Below are 26,520 nucleotides of genomic sequence, written 5' to 3'. Positions count from 1 at the left end.
ATTTTCAGTTGTACAAGGCGAAATCTCGCTGATATGCCCACCTCCCTGGGTGCCGCCAATGCCTCATTCCATTCCGACTCGTCCATGTCCCCTACCTCCTCCACCCATTTGGCTTTTAGTGCTACGGTCGGGTCCGTCAGGTTATTGACTAGTTTGCGATACGTGAGGGAGGTTGCTCGCTCCAGCATGAAGTCCGTAAGCAGTCTATCCTCTAAGGGTGAGGCTTCCGGTAGTGTTGTACCGCCGGGAATGGCGGTTAGTAAAGCATGTCTCACCTGTATGTACCGATATTGCTCCGTAGGCCCCATCTCGTACTGCTGTCGCAGTTGGTCGAAGGGGATCACAGTACCCCCCTCCCATAAGTCTCCCACTGTGGAAATGCCTATGTTGTCCCACGCTGTAAAGCCCTTACTACTCCTCAGATTACCCAGTGCCCTCGAGTCCCATAAAGGGGTCAGTCTTGTGATCGTCCCTTTCCATCCCAGTTTTGCCTGTGCCCTATGCCACAGCGACACAGCGAGCTTTGTGGGTCCGATGAGTGTACGCGCCTTACGCAGGTCATAAAGTGGGGCCAGAATGGTGCTGGTGCCCAGCTGGAGTCTGTCCGCCCGGTATGCCGGGTCGTTCTGGGGAGCATGCAGCCACTGGTTGATGGATTTCAATTGGGCGGCCCAATAATAGAGCTGCAGGTTTGGTAGCGCTATCCCTCCATCATACCACCCCCTATGTAGTTTGGCCTGAGCTATCCGTGCCGGGCGGTTACTCCACATCAGACCTGCAACCACCGCGGCCACCTTCCTGAAATACCTATCGTGGACCGGGTAAGGGGTATTCTCCAGAATGTATAGGAACCGGGGCAGTGACATCATCTTGTAGAGTGCCGCTCTACCCAGCAAAGTCAGCGGTAGCGCCGCCCAGAATTTAACATCCTGCTTAAGGCGTTCAAGGGGTGGCGATAGATTCTTATGGAAGAATTCCGCAGGATCCCTCGTAACATGGACCCCCAGGTATCGGAACGAGGACCCCGCCATTTTGAGAGGGCACCTGACTCCCAGATCGGGGGACGGGCCCTTCAGTACATACAGCTCCGACTTGGTCCAATTCAGAGTATACCCCGACACCTTCCCCTGCTCGTCACAAATGTGCAGTAATGCCGGCACTCCGCTTTCTGGTTCCGATAAGTACACCAACATGTCGTCTGCGTACAGTGACAGTCTGTCCTCCCAACCCTCAGCCCAAACAATCCCCCTTAGCAATGGGGTGGATCTTATCAGGGTCGCTAGGGGTTCCAATGCTATTGCAAAAAGCAACGGCGAGAGCGGGCAGCCTTGACGAGTGCCTCGTCCTAATCGGAACGTCCGGGAGATATGGCCGCCAGCGACCACGTGCGCCAATGGCTCGGTGTACAGCAGACGAATCCAGGCCACGAATTTCGGTCCGAACCCCATACGCCCCAGGACTTCGAACAGGTACTCCCACTCCACCATATCAAACGCCATTTTGGCGTCCAGTGCCAGGATCACCGCTTTTTCCGTCAGCGTGTCGGCCTTCGCCAGTACGTTATGTACCCTACGTAGGTTGAGAGCGGTGTTTCTGTGGGGCATAAAGCCCGACTGGTCTGGGTGTATTAGGTGGGGCAGGACGGCCATCAACCGAGTGGCGAGGAGTTTGGCCAAGATCTTAAGCTCGGCGTTAAGCAGGGAGATGGGGCGGTAAGACCCGCACTCCTCCGGTACCTTACCGGGCTTGGGGATTGCTATTATGGCCGCCACCCTCTGATCTTCCGGAAGCAGGGCCCGTTCCAGGCTGTCGTGGTACATAGCCAGCAGGGGTCCACTAAGCCCATCCGCTGCGGCCTGAAACCACTCTATCGGGACTCCATTAGGCCCCGTTGCCTTCCCCGGCCTGACTGCGTGGATCGCCCTTTGGACCTCCTCCTTCGTGATAGCCGCTTCTAGTTCCGCCCCCTCCTCCGGGGAGAGCGCGGGTATGGGAATAGTCTCCAGCGCTGCCCTCGCCATATCTGCTGTCACTGTGCCTGCCGGCGTGTACACCCCTTCAAAGTAGTCAGCTAGTGTCTCGACTATTTCCTCAGGGCACGTGCATAACTGCCCTTGTTTATCGCGAATGCGCTGTATTCCTCTGGCGCTGCCTCCCCTCTTGTCTAGCCATGCCAACATTCTCCCCGCCTTGTCCCCTATGTCGTATATTCTATGGGCCGTGTCGGTGATCTGTGACAACGTCTGCAATTTAATATGTTCCCTAAGCTTTTGTTGATGCATGAGAACCGTCTGGGCGGTGTCTGGCGTGGGACCTGCCTCGTGTGTTGCTGTTGCCCCCTGCAGTGCCAGTTCCAATTCCGACCGTTCACGATGTGTCTCCCTCAAGTACCCCGTTATAGTAGCAATGGCCTGACCCCGTAGCACCGTCTTATATGCTTCCCAGAGGGTGGCCGCTGACTCCACTGACTCAGTGTTCTCCCGAAAGTAGTGGGACGTCGTCGTTTTAAGTGACTTACTAACCTTAGGGATGGCTAGGTATGATGCGTGGATTGGGTATATCCTTTTACGCTTTCGTTCCTGCGTGGAGAGCTCGAGTGTGATGGGTGAGTGGTCCGAAATCCCCCTTGGGTGTATCTCAGCAGTGTCAATATGTGGTAAACCCCCACCCAGCGCCATGAAGTAGTCAATCCGCGTCAGACTATTGTGCACCGTGGAATGGTAAGTGTACTGCCTCGCTGCAGGGTGTAAATATCGCCATACGTCGATCAGTCCCAGTGCCGTCATGTACTTCTGCAACTGGGAGGGACCGGCCGCACGTGTCATCACGGGCACTCTATCTGCAGTGGGGTCGAGTATTGCATTGAAGTCTCCCCCTATTATCGTGTCTCCCTCAGGCAGGCCTAACAGGAATTTACCCAGCTCTGGAAGCATGACCGAGTGTAGTGCCGGAGGGACATACACGGATACCACATTCAGTAGCCTCCCCTCCCATTGGCCCTGGAGCGCCGCAAAACACCCCTGCTCATCCACCTTGGTGCTAAGTGTAATAAACTGCGCCGATTTCTTCAACAGAATGCCCACTCCCCTCGAACCTGTGGAGAATTCTGAATGCGCCACCATCCTATAACCTTTTCTATCAAGCGCCTTTGTCGCAGACCCTGTAAGGTGCGTCTCCTGGAGGAGCACCAAGGCTGGCCCCAGCCTCCTAACCGCATTCAGCACCAACCCTCTTTTGATCTTGTCCCCCAACCCTCGCACATTCCAATACATGAGCTTGAGCGGCGTTACTCGGGCTCTCTGCGACTCCTCCTCAGCTGCTCGTGAGTGTGTGTCCTGCATTGCGTGTTTTGCTATATGAAGCGCGGGAGCCGGACCCCCGGCCCAGGGTGCGCCCGCTCAGTGCCATACCCAGGGTGTGTATTTGTACCAGTGGAACGTTAGACCTCGCTCGCGGAACTACTATAACATAGAAACAACCCCTACCCCCCACCCTCCTCCCTGCCTCCCTGCCTAACGGACTTACAACCGCCCGCCTCCCCAACTTAGCAGAGTGCTTAACCCGTCCCTTCAACAGTGTACTTGCGCGCTGGGGTGGAGAATCTTCCGGAGCAGGCGACATCCCTGCCCTCCTGTGAGTCCTCCAGGCCCAGCACTCAGGCTTGTCCTCCCGCTAGAGTACATCCGAACGGGCAGTCAGCCAGCGTCTTTTGTAGAATTAGCTTTCCACCCCTCCTTCTGCGCCCTGACTGTCCAACGTCGGCGAGGCATTTCCTCCTTCCCTTCCGGGTGACCGCGATTCAGGAGGCCTGTCGTTCCTGTGTGTCCGGTCCTGTCTCTTCGTGCGACGAGAGTGGTTCGCGGATCTCCAACCCTCCAACCAGTCCTGCGCTGCCTCCGGCGACTCAAAGAACCAGGCCTTGCCCTCTGCTTCCACTCGGAGACGCGCCGGGAAGATCATGGAGTATGGCAGTTCCCTCGCCCTCAGCGCTTTCTTGACCTCCAAGAAGGTCTTCCTTCTGCGTGCCACCTCAGCAGTGTAATCCGGGAAGAAGGCGACGGTCGAGTTTTGAATACGGACAGGTGGGGAAACCCTCGCCGCCTGCAGGATGGCGTCCCGGTCTCGGAAGTTGAAGAGTCTTGCCAGGATAGGCCGAGGGGTCGCCCCCGGCTTGGGCGTTCCACCAGGCACTCTATGGGCCCTCTCCACCGAGAAGAAGCTAGAGAGGCCCTTCGGCTGCAGGTGCTTCATGATCAGATCTTCCACAAATAGGTCGGTCGCCCCCTTTCCTTCCGACTCCGGCACTCCCAAAATTCGGACGTTGTTCCTCCTCGAGCGCCCTTCCTGATCGTCCATCTTGTCTCTGAGGAATTTGTTTTCGGCCGCCATTTTCTCCATTGCAAGCTGTAATTCCGAGACATCCTCCACCAGGGACTTCGTCACCACCTCCACCTGCTTTACTCTTTCAGACATCTTGTGGAGGTCGGCCCTGATCAGGGTGACTTCCGTAGCAGTGGAGCCCACTGTGGTTTGTACCTGTGCCAGGGCACGCATCACATCCTCCAGCGTCGGCTTCCTCGTGCCCTCCCCGTCTCGGGGCCCGCCCGACGAAGTACGGGATTCCACCGGTGGCTGGGTGCTCTTATCGTAAGCGAATTTGTCCAATCTTGCCTGAACGGCGTTGCTTTTGGGGCCTCTCCCTGACATGGCTTGTCTCGTGGCCGCCCCACTTCTGGATCGTGTGGACGTCGTGTCTTCAGGCTCCGTCCGCCAGGTGCAGGCGATGGTCCCCCTCCCGGCCTCCACAAATCTATCCGGCCGCAGTTGTCCCGTGGCCACTTGAGGTCAGGATCACTTCAAGGGGGGGAGGCAGCCTGGATCCCGGCGGCGCCCCCGCTCCCAGTCGTCTCTGCGACCCGTCCGCCACTCAGGCTGCGCTGGATCTCAGTCTCATCTGCGGGGTGTGCAGCGCCTCCCCAACCAAGTCCTGAACTGCCCCAGTTCAACAGTTATTGGGGTGCCCCAGCGTAGGTCCAGTTGCCCCGGTCTCTCGTGGCCGTCCCCACGCTCCTCCTCACCCCTGCAGTCGCCCGCTGGGGGGGGTCGCCACTGGGGGGTTCAAACTGTGCGTGTGTCCGTGGCGCGGGATGCCCACTCGTGGCTCCGGCAGACTATCGGCCCCCACCAGGCTCCTCCTGTTTGCGGCGGGTCTCCGCCACCTTGCACCAGGTATATTGCGGGGGGGGAAGGGGGGAGGTCCCAATGCTGCCCCGCACTCCCCACCGTGCGTTGGCCGCCGGCTCTCCTACCTCCGCCCCTGGACGGTCTGGGTACTCGGGCGTCACTGCCTCAGTCCGGCGCCTCCCCAAGATCCTTACGTGGCGCCGGTAAGTCTTCTGCGCCTGTCGCTGGGCGCCGGTGTGCCTCCGCTGCCTTCTTCCGCTGCGGCGTTTCCAGGTCCCGGGCACCGACCACTTCCTGCGCCCGAGTCCCGCCGTCGCCTCACTTCCGCCTGGACTGCAGTTCCAGGGCAGGTCGCGGCTCTCCTCCTTGCGCAGGCCTCGCCGCGCCGGACCGTTCACCGTCAGTTCTGGGTGTCCGTCAGCCCTCTAGACACCTCTGCGGGATTCCGCCCGGCTCCGGACCCGGTCAGCCCCACTGGAGTGAAAAAGTAAAACGGATCAGTGCGGCGGAGTGACGAGGGAGATCGCCTCACTCACGGAGCTCCGCTGTTAAGCTGCCGCCATGCTCGGCTGCTAGCCACGCCCCCATCTGGAATAGTAATTTTAACCCCTACGCTATCCAACACTTTCCCTACTGTTGCACCCTCTGGAGTTGGAATAGTAATTTTAACCCCTACGCTATCCAACACTTTCCCTACTGTTACACCCTCTGGAGTTTGAATAGTAATTTTTACCCCCACGCTATCCAACACTTTCCCTACTGTTGCACCCTCTGGAGTTGGAATAGTAATTTTAACCTCTATGCTGTCCAACACTTTCCCTACTGTTGCACCCTCTGGTGTTGGAATAGTACTTTTAACCCCAACGCTATCCAACACTTTCCCTACTGTTGCACCCTCTGGAGTTGGAATAGTAATTATAACCCCTACGCTATACAATATTTATTGTTTTAGTTACTGTAGTGTCTAATTTCTTTAAAATTATTTTTTAAACTTTGTTATATAAAGTTTTGATATTTTTATTTATATTATTGTTGTATGCGTATGTATGTATTTATAAATTATAAAATGTTTTTAACAATTGATAAGTTATTTGAGTAATAATTGTAAATAATATTAAGTAAGTATATATTATATTATATATATGTGTATTTTTTATATTATAATGTTAAATATATTTTTAAGTATGTTTATTTTAATTATATGTTTTATGTATTTCATTTTATATTATTTTTAAACCTAAAAAAACGATATTTTTTACAACGATATTTTTTCCCCAATATGTTTGCACTTACCTTAATGTAGGTAGGACTTCGATATTTTTTATGTCGGTATTCCACCTCCGATATGTTTGACGTCGATATTTTCGACGTCGATATTCTGTCAGTGATTCCTGTTCCTAGCAGTGTGATGTAAGAGACAACTTGAGAGATAGACGCAAAAAATATAATTATATTTAGGACTACAACATAAAGAGGGCAGTAGAGTACTGTGTGTGCCTACACCAAAAAGGAGGTGATCCGCCTCTGACCTTTGCATCTGGTCCTCTCAAGCAAACATTGCAATAAATAATACGCAAATATATTTCCCAATGAGTAGCAAAGCAGAGTTCTTTATAGAGGAGGACAGACTGGAGGTTGTTTAGGGTTATTCAGTTTAGCCAGAGTGAAATAGGGCCGCAGCCACACTGCCTTAGCATGCAAAACCTATACAATGTTGCATTCCGCAAAACACAAACTTACATGTACATGCACATTAGATTTTTAAAGCTCTAGGGAACCATACAGATGGTGGAACTACACTTTGCAAAAATAAGTAACATATATAAAATATCACAACAAAAGTTGGCCCTCTTTAACTCAGCTGATTCCAGCTATGTTTTCAGACATGTCCCACTATACCCTTGGGTGCATTCTGTTCACACACTGGGGGGCTGCTTCTGATTTCTTTCTGTTAGGATGTAACCCTTCGTTACAGCGAGACAGTCAAATTATTATGCAAGTGTTCGGCCACGTGACACTAAACGTTAATCAGATAGATGAAAACATCAGTACACAAAGGGAGCTTGCATACAAATCACAATTTCCCAGAACACTAGCAGAAAATGTTCAGTCTACCCAGTCCAAACTGCATAGGTTTTCATAGGACTTATGATCTGTGACATTACTTTAATATTTGCATGTCAGTGTACCATAGCAGACTTACTGCTTATAGTACACTGTTTGCTGGTATATAGAAGCTCCAGTACTGTCTGAAATCTTTAAAAACTATACATTTCGTTCCCACCATGTTTGGTGCAAAAATGTATTAATGGATGGAAAATATTTTTACATTTGGTGGCAGATAGCTGGTGGAACACTGAATGGTTATTTTCTTTTTCGGGACACTAAACATGTTGTATTGGTCCGGTAGGTACCTCAGATAAGGACACAGATAAGATATTGATAGACTATAATTCTATTACAATGCATCTCTGAGTTAAATTGTTTGTTTCAAAGATACTTGAGTAATGTGCAGGTCACTGCCGGTTACAGTCCTGCTACAATGCTATGCCTGTGTAGAGATCGCGGAGTTCCGCTATGCGGAACTCCACGAAGAGCAAAAAACTCCACTGCACTAGCGCCAGGTGTTTGTTCGACACTGGAAAATCAGTTCAAATGCCACCATGCACAGCACAAGAGGGTGCTGCTTCTTTCTGCCACTCATGTAGATGTTCCATTGGAGCAGCAGCATCCTCAACTAAGAGCGGAAGGTTTCTCAACGCGAGCTGTTGCGGCCATCCGCGATCGCGATTAAGATTTTCCACGCTCTCACTCACCAACTTCAAACTGTCGAGCGCGAGTGAGGAAAAAACTCTGCTCCACGGTGCAGGGTTTTTCAGAAATTCATGGACTACGAGGAGCACTGCGCGTAGTGGGCAATACTCCACAAACTCCTGTAGCAGAGTGTAATTTCATGCCCAGGCCTATATAATACCTGAGTGAGTTATGTGTCGGCTTCAAACATTTACATGTAATGCAACCACCAAGGCACAAGTTTGTGTTCTTGCAGAATTTATTGCAATATGTTGTTCTTTTAAGGTTTATAAAATGAGTACTATTGATTTACCTAGTACTTATTACCTGATGTTAAGTGCCAAAGCACAATTGAGTTGGTATTATGTGCTATGTAATCTTAATTATTAGTACAAGTACAGAAAATGCAATAGGCATAAGGAGAGAGATTTTTAAACACTTTGCATTGGTGCGTAGTCTCCAAAAGTGTCTCAAACCAGGACAAAGTGTAGATTTTGGATTTATTTAACAGCGCAAAATGTGTTTTGGTTGGAAAGTTCCCTATGCATTAATATACAGCAAGAAGTCGTCCATTGGGAGACACATGGGCATTTCCATGCTACGACCCATTGTTTTTCACACAAGAACCTATCGAATAACATTTGTCGACGTGGCTTTAAGTCAATAAAGGCGTCTCCTTGAGTCAGGTACAAAGTAGGAGGAAAGGTTAATTTTCTCTAAACTTTTTCCAATTTGCATGTGTGCTGCACTGTACAGCACATTTATAAAGTTGGTAAAGTTTTAAAGTGTGTCTAAACATTCTTTTTGTACGACAAGGGTACCCTTCCAGAACAAAACTTATGCTCAACATCATGCAGTTACAGTTGCACTATGGTGCAGAAATGTGTGCATGGCACAAGTCTGCCAAATTGTGCACCCGCACTGTGGTAGGAAATAGAAGTACAGTATCTTAGTAGATATTGTGCTTTCCTTCTACTTCACTATCACACAACACAGCGAAGCAACTTTGGCTGCTATGCTGCGTGAAAAAGTAGGCTTGCCCCCGAATATATTCGAACAATGGGGCCGATTAGGATGGCGGTAAATCCGCATCCTCCGGGCCGGCGGAAGCCACCGCCGGCCTGGAGGATGCGGATTCACCGCAGCGGCCACAGAAAACACCCTCCGCCAGATTAGGATGGCGGTGGGATTGCGGTGGGACCAGCGGCGGACGGCAGGTCCGTCCGGCGCTGATCCGCGGGGTGTGGAGGGCTATTTGGTGGAGGTGTCTGCAAGACACCGTCAGCGAAATTACGATGTGCATTGCAACATGCTTTTCCACGGCGGCCTTTCCGCAGTGGAAAAGCATGTGGTCTTTGGTGTTTGGGCGCCCGTTGCGGGCCCCCAGGGTGTCAGGGGTGGGGGGTGCACATGGGGGGTACCTATGGTACCCCCCAGCATTTACATGCACAAAGCGGCAGGCACCGCGAGGTGCCTGCCGCTTTGTGCATGTAAATGTAAAAAATGCATTTTTAACCTTGCGTGGGTGCTGCTTCAAGCAGCACCCGCCGCAAGGTTAAAGATATGGATTGTGACCGCCAGGGTGGCGGTCACATCCTAATTGCACCGGAGGGACCGCCGCTGCCCCTGCGGACGGTCCCTCCACCTCGGGGGTGGCGGACGGACGCAGGTCCGTCCGCCATCCTAATAGGCCCCTATGTTAGTATACTCCACAATGTTGAACACAGGAATATAATCACTGCAATTACACTTTGTTCTACAGTATCATCTAACTCATTCTGGTTCTACATCACAATATGTCTGTTGACTGTCTTGGGCTTGTGAAGTCACATAATGAACATGTTTGATATCCACATGGTCAGCGACTAGCTGCCGCCTCCCCCCCCCAATCCGGCACCCAACACCCAGGAACGTGGACACGAGACGTCTTTACTTTTTGGAAGGCGGGCGCTAGTCGCCCGGCCGTATTTATTAAAGTATGAAATTAAAAAAGGTTTTAATTGCATGATCAACAATGAATACAAAAATCAGCAGGACATTTAGTTCACATTTTTATCAACAAGTTTGAGAGCCTGACCTTAACAAAACTCTAATACATGTTGTTCCTAACTTAGACTAAGCATCCTAAACTTGATTTTTGTACATTTCTGGCCATATGGCAGGGTCACTACCGGTGTCAGGTCCTACAAGCTGCGCCTTCCCCCTAGAAGTGCGCATGCGCAGTGTTACCCCGGGAATTGCCCGGTCTACGCCCTAAACTCCATTTACCCACTAAAGGAGGGCCCTTACTCTGCGCCGGTGGCGTCATGAGTCCACGCGCGCGGGGTGGCTACCAGCCTAAGGAAAGCGTGAACTACTCCTACCCGCGCTCCTTTGCCTATTACCTTGCCCCTGGAGTTGTGGGAGTGGCCCGCAGGCCCCTCCCCCTGGGCGGGAACCTCCATAGGATGATGCCCGCCCCCTCAGACCTCAAATATGTGCTCACCGATAATGACCTTACCGCATGCCCCATACCTAATAAATACGACGACCTATGGGAAAAAATTCTAAAGGACAGCTACACTGGCTAATAAATAACAGTATCCACGTATAGCTAAAAGGGAAAAAAGGCCTAATGACACATGGCATTAAATTACAATTCGCTTACACATGTTACGCTAAATAACAGTACCAACATATAGCTACAAAGGGAAAAAAGGCCTAAAGACACATGCTTCAAATACAATTCACTATACACATAATTTGCTAAAAAAGGGGAAAATTCCTAAACAAACTTCTCACAAAATACAACAACAGATCCGTCTCTCCTGTGGACCGTACCTTCGAAATTTACCATTGAACCAGACATAAAACTTACTCCAAACTTAGTTCCAAGGGATGGTGGGTGGGAAAACAAAGAGGCCCCGCACGCGGGGCACAACGTACAGCGGGGGAGCGTCCAGGGACAAGGGGGTCTCCTGGGCGCTCCCCACCTCTTATTCCCGAGGGGCCGGCTGGCCCCTCCTATCGCCCGTCCCCCCTGACCCGGAACCACTAGATTGGATCCGGGTCAGGGCGGCCGCCGGCCAACCGGCGGTGGGCCGCACCCCCAGGGCACGCCCCCACCGCCGAATGACGAAACGGAAACAGGGGGGGCGGCGGTCGCCGCGCCGCCATGCGTGCGTGGGGGCCGAGGGCCCCCCCTTTTCACATGGTCAGCGACTAGCTGCCGCCTCCCCCCCCCAATCCGGCACCCAACACCCAGGAACGTGGACACGAGACGTCTTTACTTTTTGGAAGGCGGGCGCTAGTCGCCCGGCCGTATTTATTAAAGTATGAAATTAAAAAAGGTTTTAATTGCATGATCAACAATGAATACAAAAATCAGCAGGACATTTAGTTCACATTTTTATCAACAAGTTTGAGAGCCTGACCTTAACAAAACTCTAATACATGTTGTTCCTAACTTAGACTAAGCATCCTAAACTTGATTTTTGTACATTTCTGGCCATATGGCAGGGTCACTACCGGTGTCAGGTCCTACAAGCTGCGCCTTCCCCCTAGAAGTGCGCATGCGCAGTGTTACCCCGGGAATTGCCCGGTCTACGCCCTAAACTCCATTTACCCACTAAAGGAGGGCCCTTACTCTGCGCCGGTGGCGTCATGAGTCCACGCGCGCGGGGTGGCTACCAGCCTAAGGAAAGCGTGAACTACTCCTACCCGCGCTCCTTTGCCTATTACCTTGCCCCTGGAGTTGTGGGAGTGGCCCGCAGGCCCCTCCCCCTGGGCGGGAACCTCCATAGGATGATGCCCGCCCCCTCAGACCTCAAATATGTGCTCACCGATAATGACCTTACCGCCACAGGCCAGCATTGTTAACCGACGATCTGGCCTCCCCCCTCTAACCCCTACTTATGGAAGCCTCCTACTCACAAATCCCTCTAGCCAGGCCCAGATATTGTCAGACCACAAGACATTCCCTTCCTGAGTTAAATGAACCCCGTCCCTCAAGTAATACTTGTCGCCCCAGATACACCCATGAGGTATTGACTGTAACAAGGGGGATCGAAACAACCTATCCAACCGTGTGTTGATCCTCTTTACCGAGTGATTCAACGCCCTGACCGAATGCCCCCCCCGCCACTGTAGTCGAGGTATGAGTTGTGACCATACTAGTGTGCAACCGGGGCAGGTCCTAGCCATCCAACCCGCCGTTGAAATAATCTCCTCAATCAGAATGCGCCTACCCAGTGTTGCCAAATCATTCTCCCCAAGGTGAAGTATCACCACTGACGGTGGAGAGTGCTGGCGTGCTAAAAGACCTTGGAAGAACCCCCTGAACTCGTGAAGACACAACCCCCCTCTGCCAAAGAACGTGATGTCCAACCCTAGTTGTGCCGCCCTTTTCTTCTTGTCACCTGACAGAAAGACACATTCTGCTCGTTTCACATACGAATGACCAACAATCCAGACATTGTTCTTCATTATTTCCTGGTTGCCGCTCCGTGCTGATGAATATTGGCGGTGCCCGACGACAAATTCCTCCCCTGCGTAACAGGTCTGAGAAACTGTAAGAGAGCGGAAAGAGACCAGGCGTGAGTGACAAGTAATCATAGCATGTCAATCCGAACATAACGTTTATAGCATTCTGAAGACCATCTCCCAATTGTCTTCACTCTTTCCACCGGGAGGCCCCCCGCCATCGCCTCAGTTGCTGCCCCAATCCTGAAAGAATGCGAGCCAAAATCTTTAGGGTCAAGACCTGCTTTCCTAATCCCCATCGCCAACACTCTCCTGAATTGATACCTGGTCAAGGGACTCCCGTCGGCGTGACAGAGCAATGCCCTGCCCGCTGAACCTACCAATAGTCCGTGGAATAATTCTACGTGCCTCACCGGGCAGCACGGGTTGGCGGGGGCCCGTTGCAGAACTATGGTATGACCCCTGGCTTCTTGGTCGGTTTTTGATTTCTGGATATTCACCCACATGGTGTCCCCCTTTATCGTCACCCCAGCCTTTTGCAAGCCGCCTAGTAGGTCTGACTTGGAACCTGTCACCAGTTCGCTAATTCTCAGCGCCCCATAGAATGCCAGGGAGAATGCCGCCTTAAAAAGAAGCACCTCCCACTCCGAGTTACAAACAGTTTCCAGCGTGCCCAGTAAGGCTGTTAGCCGGGCCAATCCAATGGGCTTCCTCTTATCCTTCTGGTGTCCCTGAATACGGCGCCATCCCCTTAAAGCCTTACGTACCATAAAGGTGTTAGTGGGATCCCGGAAGCCCCTAGCTTGAGCGAAGAATGACACTGCTGCCCTATGTCTGGTCGCCGCTGCCACCGAGCGCCCCTCCTTATGCATCCATTCTAAATAGGCTGCAAACCCATCTTCCTTCGCCCAAAGCACTTCCCACTGTGGCCCCAAGAAAGAACAATAAGACAGAAACGCCCCTTCGTAAGCCGCCTTGGTCCTGGGGGCTAGGCTAGCGACCACGAGGTCCTGTAATCTGGGGCACCAATCTGCCAAAGTACTGCTGGGAAGTGTGCTGGCGAGGGGTCTGCTGTGGGAAGATGTTCCCTGAAAACCTGCATTTTGAAGCGAGAAAGGGAGTCAGCCGCATTGTTTAAAATACCAGGGACATGTTTGGCTCTAAAATTAGCATTCAGTTTAAGGCACCGCAGAACAATTTCTTTGATCAGACGAAGTATGAAAGGACACCGCGCCCCCTGCTGGTTGATACATTCCACCACTGTCATGTTATCTGACCAAAACACCACTGATTGGTTACATAGGTGTTCGGGCCACACCATCAGTGCCACCCATATTGGGAAGAGTTCAAGGAAGCCAATGTTGCTGATCAGACCCCATGTCTTCCATTCTTCTGGCCACTGTTGGGCGACCCACCTGTTCCCTAGGATGGCGCCAAAGCCCACACTACCGGCCGCATCAGTCCATAGTCCCAACTCCGCCGATGTTGTGAGCGGGCCGGGCCAGACCACCCTACCGTTAAAATCCTCCAGGAATGCCATCCAAATAAGCATATCCTGGCGAATTTCAGACGATAGGCGCGTGCGGTGGTGTTTTTCCCTCAGCCCCCTCATCGCGTGTGCGATGGAGCGAGAGAAGGGGCGAGCCATGGGGATGATTCTCAGTGCGAAATTCAATTGCCCTACCACCTCCTGTAATTGCTGCAAAGTGACCTTCTCCTTCCGGAGGCATAACTGTAGCGATGTCTTGAATTTGCACACCTTGTCCTTAGGTAATCTAAAACATCCCTCCATTGAGTCAATCTCGATGCCAAGGAATTCTAAGCAGGTGGTCGGGCCCACCGTCTTCCCGGGCGCAAGAGGGACCCCAAAAGCCCGCATGAGCACGCAAAATTCCTGCAATGCCAGTGCGCACTCCTGAGATCCCGCTGTACCGAGGAAGAGGAAATCATCTAAGTAATGCATGACCCCTTGATGGCCCGTCACTTGTCTCATGGCCCATTCAAGAAAGGAACTAAACCTCTCAAAGTAGGCGCAAGAAATAGAACAACCCATAGGCATGCATTTGTCCATGTAGAACCTATCCCTAAAGGTGAAACCTAAAAGATGTTGGTCCGCCGGGTGGACTGGGAGGAGGCGAAAGGCTGATTCTATGTCAGATTTCGCCATCAGCGCCCCGGGTCCCGTGGCCTGTAATAAGTTAACCGCCTGATCAAAAGAGGCGTACTTAACACTACAGATACCCTCGTCAATGGCATCATTCAGTGACGTCCCCCTAGGTGCTGACAGGTTATGAATCAATCTGAATTGCCCCTTCTCTTTTTTGGGGACAACTCCCAGTGGGGAACACACAAAATTGGGTACTGGCACTTCAGTAAAAGGGCCAGCTATCCTGCCTAATGAAAGTTCCTTGGCAATTTTGGCGGCCACAACAGCCGGATTGTGCTTGACTGACAATTGATTTCTACAGTGCGCACTGCCTGTGTATCCCCCGGCCGGGATCCTAAAACCCTTAGAAAAACCTTCTTGGAGTAGGGTGGCCGATGTGTGGTCTGGGTATCGGTTCAACCATGGAATCATTGCCGCCACATCCACTGGTGTGGGGGGGCCTGACCTGTTTGACTTATAATGGCCTTCCCCTACCCCTCTGACCTGTGTTACCTTGCTTGGACCTACAGGTAGTTTCTGGATGGGAGGGGTGCCCACAGGAGGAACACGCATGTCTAAACTTACACGCGGCCCTTGTGCAGGTGCGCCTATTAAAATCCCAGCATACCCCTTTTTTCTCTGGCCCACCTGCCCTAAACTTCCCAGGTAACTCACTCGTTTGGGGGGGCCGAAAGGGCTGCTGCGGTCTAGTGAACACCTTACCCGCACCGAACTGAGGGGGAGGTGCAGTATCGGAGAATTGTTTGTGCCACGCCATGGAATCTACCGTGTCCCATGGCAATGATCTGTTGAATTCCAATGCCTTCCTGAAATTGACATCATAACCCTTCCATGCTTCCCCAGAATATTGTTGACTCCACCCCACAATCCTGCTCGAGTAGCATGCCAATGCTGCCTGTAAATCTGGAGGACGCTCCGCTTTAACTGCAGTGAATACAGCCCATGCTTGCATCCAGTTGTTGAGATTTTCCTCAACCCTAAACCTAGTACACTGCGCCCTCCATTCACTTGGGAGCATCCACTCCTTCAGTGCTTTTGCCTGCTCCATTTCCCTATTATCTAACAACAAAGAATAAATGTACACGTATTTATCCGCCCAAATCATCTCTTTCACAGCTAATGACACATGCTGAGCCAGATTCTCGCTCCTGGAAGGTACAACACCGTCCCCCAAGAGTGGCAATGCCACTTCCTTACCAAGTGCGGGCACCGGGGGCGGCTGCCCATTCAATCCGTCCAGCTGGGGAACACTTGGACCTGCAAGGGGAGAAGATACTGGCAAGACAACACTGTTGGCGACCGCCGCCAATCTTATTTTTTCCACAAACTTCGCCGCCTCTGCTGCATGGTCTGCAGAATTCGGGAAAGCTCCCCCTTTTTGGAGCCATGGCATCAAGGCCGTTATCTGGGATACCAATTCAGGGGGCGTTGACTCGAAATTACCCCCAGGGACAACAGGTACCACTGGGGTTATGCCCTGTGGTACCAACACAGCTGGCAGGGCGGGTGCCGGGTGTGGCACACCTGTACCCGGGATTGTGGGCACCGGTGGGGAAGCAGGCCCAGCGTCTACTGGTTGACCTACAGGCACCGGCACCACGGGGGCAAGGGGTGTAGGCATAGGTATATGCGGGAGTGGCACGACCGCCGCCGGCACGGAAGGTACCGGCTCTACTGGCCCTGGGGTGGGGGTGTCATCCCTGGGTCTCTTGGACTTAGACCTCGTAGGTGAGGTGATAAAATCCCCCCTTGGCACTGGTGCCACCCTCTTGCGAATAGGCCTACCCGATGGACCCGGGGCGTCACCATGCTTCTCATTAAACCGTGCTTCCAGCTCGTTAACTTTCCCTAGCTGCTGTTTCATTTCTTTCATGTCACGCATCATGGCCCGCATCATAGCCTCCATGTTGGACCCCTTCTTTCCACCCCGTGGACCTGGCATGATGCTACCCCAACAACAGCAACCTACTCGTTCAATCACAACAGGCCAACTCTGTGTACCTTTTGATGGAGGGTCACCAGGGGGCTTTCAGCACCATGCAACGGCGACCGCAACACTAGCGGCTTGTCCGCTTATGTAAGGGGTGAGTAAACCTAATGTAGACCCACCCGGCGGCCACCAGGAGCGATGAAATGCTAGCCCCCCGTACCCCTCTTACCGACCAGTCCTGCGTCCTCGCCGGCGGTAATGATCAGCGGTCCCCGTCCACACCACGTTGCATGCTGGCTGGCCTTAGGTCCTGTCCGCTAGAGAATCGCACCCCGAAATCTCGTTAAATTGCCTGGAATTGAGACATGTATTAGCACAGTGTAATTACACAAGGGCAGATTTAGGGAAATCCAGTGTGAATACAAGGAAACGATTGAACCCGCCTGTTCACCTCCCTGTTGCTGTGCACTACAATAGTAATGTCAGCACAATCAACCCCAATTACCACAATATCCCCCCTAAAAACGACCTATTAATGTCGTTAAATGTCAGTATAAAGACCCGTATCACCAGCCTGTAACAAAAGGTGGGATGATTGTAGGGACAACAGACCCCTCGTTTTTCAACAAACACTGGAGGCTCGTAATTACAAGGCAGTATCAATCATACCCATCAAGCAGTACTCTAGGATCTATATCCTCAATTCACTTTGTGTAGGGATATGCACCAATAATCACTCAATAATTGAAACAATACATTCGTGAAAAACGTTCCTGATAGATCACCTCGTTTTTAGAAAATTGCACACTTTGTGTTACATCCAGCACAATCAATTATAAAAAAGGCCTGCAATGTCGCATGAAAAACACAAAAACACATAAATGCCACTTCGTTTTGTACACTGCGCACAGGGTCTCCCCTCCAGGCCCTGCCCTGGTCGACCCTGCTTTGCTTTCTCCGTGTAACGCTGCACTACATTCAGCCCTATCGTCTATGCGAGATCGTGGCGCAAACAAAGAGTTAATTAGGCACTTCACAACGCGATCGACAAACCTCCCCGCTCTACCTTAGTTTGGCGGGAAATACTCCTTTGTGCCCCAGTTAACAGGACGGTTGTACCGCCGGTATCGGGTCTGCCTTTTTACCTTCACTCGGCTCCTAAATGTACCGGCCGGCTGACACACAGATCCCGCCCTCGCAAAATACCTCCGTCTCCACTGATTACAGCCTCGAGCGACCTGTGACACGCTCCCCCTCCGCGCCGCACACCGGTGACCTGGATTCCAGCGCGGGTCTCCTCTCGCGACGCCACCAAGCCTATGAATTCTGCTCGGCAACCCCGGAACCAGCTCCCAAGTTTCTTAAACCTGCAACGCAAAAAGGAGAAATTAATAAAAACAAAGAGGCCCCGCACGCGGGGCACAACGTACAGCGGGGGAGCGTCCAGGGACAAGGGGGTCTCCTGGGCGCTCCCCACCTCTTATTCCCGAGGGGCCGGCTGGCCCCTCCTATCGCCCGTCCCCCCTGACCCGGAACCACTAGATTGGATCCGGGTCAGGGCGGCCGCCGGCCAACCGGCGGTGGGCCGCACCCCCAGGGCACGCCCCCACCGCCGAATGACGAAACGGAAACAGGGGGGGGCGGCGGTCGCCGCGCCGCCATGCGTGCGTGGGGGCCGAGGGCCCCCCCTTTTCATTATGGGAAACCAAGTCGGACGGCAAGATGTGACATTGTCCAGCTAAGCTCTCTTTGATTTCTGTCACCTCCATCCAACAGGAGCACTCTGATAAATTAAATTATATATTGCCTATACCTAGAAGATAGGCAATGGAAAGCATGTGCAAAGCATAGTTTTGGATTGTATCCTTAGAATAAAAGTCTGCTGGAATCGTGAGTAGGGGTGTATGACTGTTGCATAATCTGTTTTTGCTTAATTTCTGGAATTTCAGAAAAATTGCATAAAGTAATGAATAATTACTCAAAATGCTAATGCATCCTATAATACTATATTTTATCATGATTTGCATCCTCGTGCCGATTTTTGACATTCAAACGCATTTTGCACTAAAAAATATTGAAAGACACAAGTACAATGAACAACATCTGCTCGCATTCTGTGGTTCTCATGCATTTGCAGTGCATTTTTACTGAGAATGGCACATCTATGGTTAAGATTTAATGCAAATGGCATGCAATTATACGAAGTAGCGTAATAGTGTAATTTCAGGAGTTTTGGGTAGAAAGCATAATGCAAAATTCCTGAGTTTATGTAAATTATGCCAGTGTAAATTTAAGTTTCGCCCAGGCCTGAACGGGATCTGAGTGATACAACCTCATGGTATGATTGTAAATGAAATTGATGCACCCTTTCCCATACAAGAGCGGGCATGGAATAATATATATTGTAATCATGTTTATAGCAAGTTTTCTGTTTTTATGTGCAGAGTAGTTACCATCATAATTTTGCAGTTGATAATAGGGTTTCCGTGATTTAATGTGGCTTTACTGTTCTATGGTAATTCAGTAAAATTGTATTAGCCTAATTACCTTGTAATCCAATTATCAGGAATTTAATACTTTTTTGAGTCACTCTAAATAAGGTTGGTATGATTACTGACTAGGTTGACAGTCACCGCAGAGATCTATGCGTAACCTATATATATCCCAATTTCGAGTTTTTGCTAGGCCATATCTGCCTGTTATCCTTCTGTGTTGATAAAATGAGTGCCAATCTGGGTCTCACTTAATGCCATGGGTTAATACCAATATGTATAATAATATTTCCAGAGGTCTTACAACTGTAAACACATGGTGAATAACATTATTTGTTTGTTACACATTTTACTGCAATTTTGCTCTCTGATACAACTACCATTTTGCTGGTGGTAATCTGTCACAGAATTTGGTTATTCAATATGGTATCGTTGCCAGTCTAACAATGTGGGCCCCTTTTCACAAAGGCAAACGTACACATTTGTGTAAATTTACAGTGTCGGATTGGGAGTAAAAATTGGCCCGGGCACCCTAAGAGAAAGTGGTCCACATTTGCGGATTGCACTTTTTCGCAAAACACTGCTTCAGTGTTTTAAGTATTGTAAAAATAATGAGAGGGGTTTCTCTTAAAGAGACATGTTTTCTTGAGCTCACTGAGATTTTTAAACATGCACATTTTACCACACTCTTTGTGCACGGATTAATTCACAATGGTGACTCACACCTGAATACAAGTTATGTTATGTTATGTTATTCACACTTATATCGCGCACAGCTGCCCCAGCAAAGGGGCGTCCTGGCGCTTAACAAGGTACACAAAACACAACTCCGTTAAAAAGCCAGAAAAAGGGAACAGCAGCAAACACTTTAAAAGCTAAACAAATAAAATAGTTTTGATGGCGCGTCTAAACTGCAGGAGGTCATCAAGAGCCCGGGTGTGAGGGGGGAGAGAGTTCCACCACTTCGCCGCTAACACTCGAAAAGAGCGACCACCGACTCTGCTCAGCCTGAAGCGCGGAACAGCTGCCAGATTTTGGCCCAGAGATCTGAGGGTTCGCGAGGGTACATAAGGTACCAACAAATTCTCCAGAATTTGGGGGGACGTACCCTTGAGGATTTTAAACGCAAGGCATAATACCTTGAATTTGATCCTCTGGTTCACAGGGAGCCAATGGAGAGAACGCAGCGTATTAGAGACCGAACACTGCCTTGGCAGACCTATCATCACTCTGGCTGCAGCTTTTTGAACTCGCTGCAGCCGGGTGAGTTCCGACTGATTAATCCCCGCCAAAAGCGAGCTAGCATAATCCAGCCGGGACAGCACTGACGCAGGGCCGGCTCTAGGTTCAAGGTGGCCCTGGGCAGGGAGTGTAGGTGGGGGGCCCTGGAAGAAGGGGTCCGGGCGGGGCGGAGCGCCGAGTTCAGTGAAGAGGGGGTAGGGTCAGGGTGTTTGGAAGTGGAACAGAGCCGGAGGCCACCAAATCCCTGCCAGGAGCCGCCACGCAAATATGTATCCATTCTCAGAGGATTATTATATTAAGGATATATATTGGTGTGGTGGCCCCTGGGGTTTGGTGGCCCTGTGCAGGTGCACAGTTTGCACATGCCAAAGGCCGGCCCTGACTGACGCTTGAACCACCAGTTGCCTGGTGGGTGCGTCAAAGAATTTAAGGATAGGTCTTAAACCTCTGATAATACCATAGCAGGTAGCCGCCACCTTCTTGGTGTGACAGGTGAAACTGAGGGTCGGATCAAGCCAAACCCCTAGGTTTTTTATCTCCGATGCTGGAGAGGGGGTCACACCCAGTTCAGGGGGCCACCACCGGTCACCCCATAACTCCGCCTGCTTGCCGACCACCATAACCTCGGTCTTTTTGGCATTTAACTGGAGACAGTTGGAATTCATCCAGTTGGCCACTGCCCGTAATCCGTCGTGGAACCTGGGAGCCCCCATATCTGAGTCCCCACTCAACGTGACCGCCAGCTGCGTATCGTCTGCGTATGATACCATCGTCAAGCCCCATTGCTTGACGACCGCAGCCAGCGGCCTCACGTAAATGTTGAATAGAGTGGGACTTAACGATGAGCCCTGTGGGACACCCAGATCCAACGGATAAGATTTAGACTTGCTAGGCGGGATCGCAACCTTAAAGGACCGTTCAGCAAGAAAAGAACGAAACCAGCATAAGGCGGAACCCGTGCCACCTACTTCTTCTAGGCGCTGAAGCAAAATTCTGTGCGAGATAGTGTCAAACGCAACACTAAGATCTAATAGCAGTAGTGCCGCCGTCCGACCCGCATCAAGCACAGAGCACAGATGTTCGACCATAGAGAGTAGGGCCGTCTCCGTGCTGTGGCCCGCACGGAGACCGTTCTGGGTGGGATCAAGAATGTTAGCCCTGGTAAGATGGTCCGAAAGGATTCCGTTCACATGGGCCTCAGCAACTTTCGCAGCCCAAGGAAGCAAGGAAATGGGGCGGTAGTTCTCGGGTTTAAGGGGGTCAAGGGTAGCCTTCTTCAAGATAGGTGTAACTACGGCCTGTTTCCACCTGATGGGAACTACACCTGAAGATAAAGACAGGTTGATCAAAGAAAGCACCCGAGTGCGTCATAACGGCGACAAGTTCTTGAGCTGAGCCGGTTTCATCGGATCTGCAGGAGATCCTGACTTAATTTTGAGGCTCAAGGAGTCAAAGGCCTCCGTTGAAAGGGAGGGCAAGGTAGTGAGAAACTCGTATCCTCCCAAGTTACAACTGACCTGCTCCGAGATAGGTGAGCCAATCGGGAAAGTTCGATGGATGGTTTGAACTTTCTCTAAAAAAAAAGGAGGCCAGGCCCTCGCAATGGGAGTCCGAACAGATTTCCACCGCCGTTGGCCTCTTAGCCATCAGGTCCTTAAGCACCTTAAAGATGAGTTTCGAAGGATTCGAGCTATTCTGAAACTCTTGGGCATAGAAGGCTGCTCGTGTTCTACACACTGCCCTATGGTAGATTTTAATTTTAGCGAGGTAGCAGGCCTTCATTCCAGGATCGAACGATTTCCTCCACAACCTTTCAGCCTGTCTGCAGGCTTTTTTAAGAAGCGCTAGAGAACTGTCATACCAGGGGCTAGGCTCTCTCGAACGACACTTAGACCATACCAAGGGGATCAAAGAATCAAGGGCATGGGTGATCCACTCGCAGAAGAAATCATATCCGCGATTGACGTCAATGAAGGGGCCCAACGGAGCCTCTTCCAACAGATGGTAAAAATCCTCCAGTCTCAGTTTGTTCTAGTGTCGCCTGAGAACTATTCTGTCCTGAGATATAAAAGGAGGTTCATGTATGGGGCATAACATTTTCACCAGCATATGGTCTGTCCAGGCAATCTGGGTGGGACATAGAGCCCTAACTCCCTCTAAGTTGGTAAAGAAAGGATCAAGGGTATGCCCGCCCCTATGTGTAGGAGATGTGACCAGCTGGGTAAGTTGCAAGGCCTCTAAATCAGCCAAAATGCTACTGATAGAAGGGGAGGTCGAGCAATCAAAATGAAGATTGAGGTCTCCGAGAACATTAAAATTAGCACATCCTAGTGCCTCCGTGCTAATTAAGTCCGGGAGAGCTGCCCTAAAAGCAGAGTCACATCCCGGAGGGCGATATATCAGCAAGCCAGAAAAGGTAAAGTGATGGCTGATCGAAACTTTAAAAAGAGCGCTTTCACATCCTGGGAGTTTTAAGACCTTCCACTCGCACGGATAGCATGACTTGATGGCCATCGCAATGCCTCCCCCCCTAGTAGCACTAGGTCACTAGTGCTTACGCCGCCTGCCCCTGTTCAATACAATAAATCTATATATTTAAAAACTAAAGTATGTCTGTCTGTCTGTCTGTCTGTTTGTCCTTTATGCATTACTTCACCAGTCATCCGATCGCTATGAAACTTTGGGAAGTTGTTGAGTACACTCCCGCCAAGGTTTCTGGCATAAATATTTTTTAAATATCGGCCCCCCAGGGCCCTCATAATCTTTTGAATACTGATGTATGTACCAGACAGAAAAATAACAAATTGTGTATTCACAAGCACTCAAATAAATAAATAGAATTAAAAACCATTCATCCGATCGGCATGAAACTTTGGGAAGTTGTTGAGTACACTCCCACGAAGGTTTCTGGCATACATTTGTTTTGAATATCAGCCCCCCAGGGCCCTCATAATCTTTCGAATACTGATGTACGCACAAAACTGAAAAACAAAAAATTGTGTGTCCACAAGCACTCGAATAAATAAATAGAATTAAAACAGCATTCATCCGATCGCCAGGAAACTTTTGGAAGTTGTTGAGTACACTCCTGCGAAGGTTTCTGGCATAAATTGTCTTTAAATATCAGCCCGGCAGGGCCCTCATAATCTTTCGAATACTGATGTACACACAAGACGGAAAAACAAAAAATCGTGTATCCACAAGCACTCGAATAAATAAATAGAATTAAAACGACACTTTGAAATGTTTTCCATATTAAAATGAATACGTTTCAATAAAAATGACACAATGTAAATTGAATGTTATCATAACGAGTTTCCTTGAATTTCCTTTCTTCGGAGATCGCAGCAAAGCGCGACGGTAAGCTAGTAATTAATGAATTACAATTAATACTCAATACATTAATGGGCTGGCCCAGCAAGAAACTCTGATTGACACCTCTGCCCATTGGAGGTAATAGAGGCCCATCTGCCTCCAGAAAGGCTGCTCAGTCCCCCACTGGGCCGCTGGTGGCATCTGAACAGCACAGACACAGCCTAAATCGTCCACCCCGCAGGCCAAAAGAGCTGCCGACAGCTGCAACTCAGATACCGACTCATCGTCCATTGCCCGAGTGCCCGCCTTACCAATCCGACCCTGTAAGTTTACAATATTTCAGTATTTACAAAACTACATTTTAATAGTAAGTTTACGAGTGCGAAGACTCCACAGTTAGGTGGAGAAATCTGCACAAAAAAGCGACAGGCCTGTCCTATCTTTTTATATGCAGAGTTCCCTGCCTATCTGCACAGTCTCCACACTAGTAAACTTACTATTAAACTTCAGTTTTGTGAATACTGTAAAAGCATAAACTTACACAAATGTGTACGTTTTCCTTTGTGAAACAGGCCCTTGGTTTATAGGATAAACATGCAGTAATCCAATAACCCCACATTACTATCATTAACACACACTTGTACATGAGGTTATGACGTTCTACAATTATACAAATTGTTACAGCACATGTGTGCACCGTGTAAACAGCCAATACAATAAACCTAGGAACAAACTGTATTTAAAGATCTCCTTGATTCACCGGTCTTTAAACTTTAATCACGAAGCTTGGCAATATGCCACCTCACTCATGGTCTGTGTATTTATGACATTATTTCTTCCAGAGCACTACATTATTTGCTTTTATCGCTTTATTCCATGGTCTGTAAAGTACTGTAAAACACTGATTCAGAGTTGATCGGGGTGCTCATATTCTTGTGCAAACCCTTGTTTATACAGAATTCAGAGTTGGGTGGTTTTTAACAAAACAAGTATTTAGAGGATGCTCTAAACGCAGTATGATATTTACAGTAAGATTTTAGTAAACACCAAAATCCGTATGTTATTCCCCAAAAGCTCAGCTTTATCACACCCCATGATGTTAGAATTTATCAGGTGCAATAAACAACACTTGCTCCTCCTCCTCCAGGGCCAATGGGCATAAAGTTAACAAATCAGCCCTGCACAGTGGCGTAACAAGCAGTGGCATAACGGAACTTGAGGGGGCCACCCTGCAAGGTACGTGGGCCCCCTCCGATTTCAATCGGGAGCTCTCCAGCCAGAGTACTGTGCTGAGGGAGCCCCCCCCCTGAACTGCGGGGGCTACAGGGGCCTTGTTACGCCCCTGGAAACAAGGGGGTGGGGCGTGGGCGGCGTGTCCTAGGCGGCATGAGTTTTGGGGGCACCGGCCTCCCTCCAACCCACTGCTCTTACCTTCGGATGTTGCAGGGTCACCGCGGGGCAGCAAACGCAGTGGCTGCCATGGGCAGCCGAACGTCTCGCTAAACCATTAGCCCTGCTGCGAGTTTCACCTCAGTGTGGTAGAAGGGCAATGGGATCAATGCAGGATCCACTCTTGTCCTGAAAGTTGTGAATATCTGGACATAAACGAAGGCTGTTTGAAGACACGCGATATTATGTGTTCTAAAAAAATGTTTGCAAAGGAATCTTTAGTGGGAGGTATTTGTACTAAAAGGAAAAGCGTTCATGTAATACTGAATAAAGAAAATAGTTCTGTGGAAGTTGCATAGTAGCTACAAGTGGAAGAGAAATGCCCTATCTGCTAGGAAGTCAAGCTTTGAAATGTCTTTTCATCAGGAGCCAAATTTAGCAGAAAGTACTAGGTCAAAAGTGATACCCCAAAGCAGTAGCTGATTACTGCTATCTGGAGGCTCAGTATTTCCTCTATTTAGAACTTTTAGACCATTATTCACGCTATATAATATAAAATGAAAAAAGAAATCAATTATTTAGCAATAATTTGTCGGAATAAAGATTCTGCAAAATCACAGCATTTATCGCTTTCAAATTGTTTTATGCATGTGGCATTTGTATAGGGGAGACCAGGCCCAAAGGCAGTGGCTCTGTGTACAGGGTCAATGGAAAGCTTACATGCATCTGGAGATAGTGAGGGGTAGCTGGATTCTGGGATCAGAAGGCTGTTGTGCTCTTTAAAGAAGTCTTCAACTCTTTCCTAAATTTGGAACAGCCTTAGTTAGGGCTGTCGTGATAGATATGGCAACATTGTTCCAATCCTAGAGGCCATCTGGGAAGGGCATGAAGATGAAGGCTGATTTCAAATAAACCCTTCCGCAATGCCATTTGAGTGAGTCAAGAAGTAAGATAGTTGTAGAGTGCTATGTGAGCTAACACCTATCGAAATACAAGTAACTTGCACAACTGAGGCCTAAAACACTATACAGTTTGGTCTAAAGCAAGCCTGTGGGAATTGTGGTCGCCGGTGATTTCAAGTTCTCAGCAGTCACTTTGGAAGCTCCAGTGTATGCAAACTCTACCTTTTTTCCATACCTTTTAATGGGCAATCTTGCCCCTCAATGTACTGAAGTTAGTGCCCGGTAATTCGGTATTTTCTCAGAAACATTACATTTTTGTGTGACTATTGAAGTAATGTCCCCACACTTGAGGCTAATTTGGTGGACAATCATTCCTAAAGTAGGCGAGAGGCATGCCCACATCAATGAGAACTAGATAGCAGCTGCTGAATTGCGATTCTGTCGCCCAGAATGTTCCAAGATAAGTAAACAGTAAGGGATGGAAGGCTCATAATTAAGTAATATTACAACATAGTTTCCCTTTGGAACAACACCATAAAATACAGCAGCAATGTAACTACAGACCGCAATGGTAAAAAATAAAAGTAATCCATAACACATAGATACGTATGACTTAGCCACAGAGCAGCATTTTCAAGAATACAG

The sequence above is a fragment of the Lissotriton helveticus genome, chromosome 3_1 (assembly GCF_964261635.1).
Source record: "Lissotriton helveticus chromosome 3_1, aLisHel1.1, whole genome shotgun sequence".
In the NCBI taxonomy this organism is placed as follows: domain Eukaryota; kingdom Metazoa; phylum Chordata; class Amphibia; order Caudata; family Salamandridae; genus Lissotriton; species Lissotriton helveticus.
Note: the sequence above shows the minus strand (reverse complement) of the source record.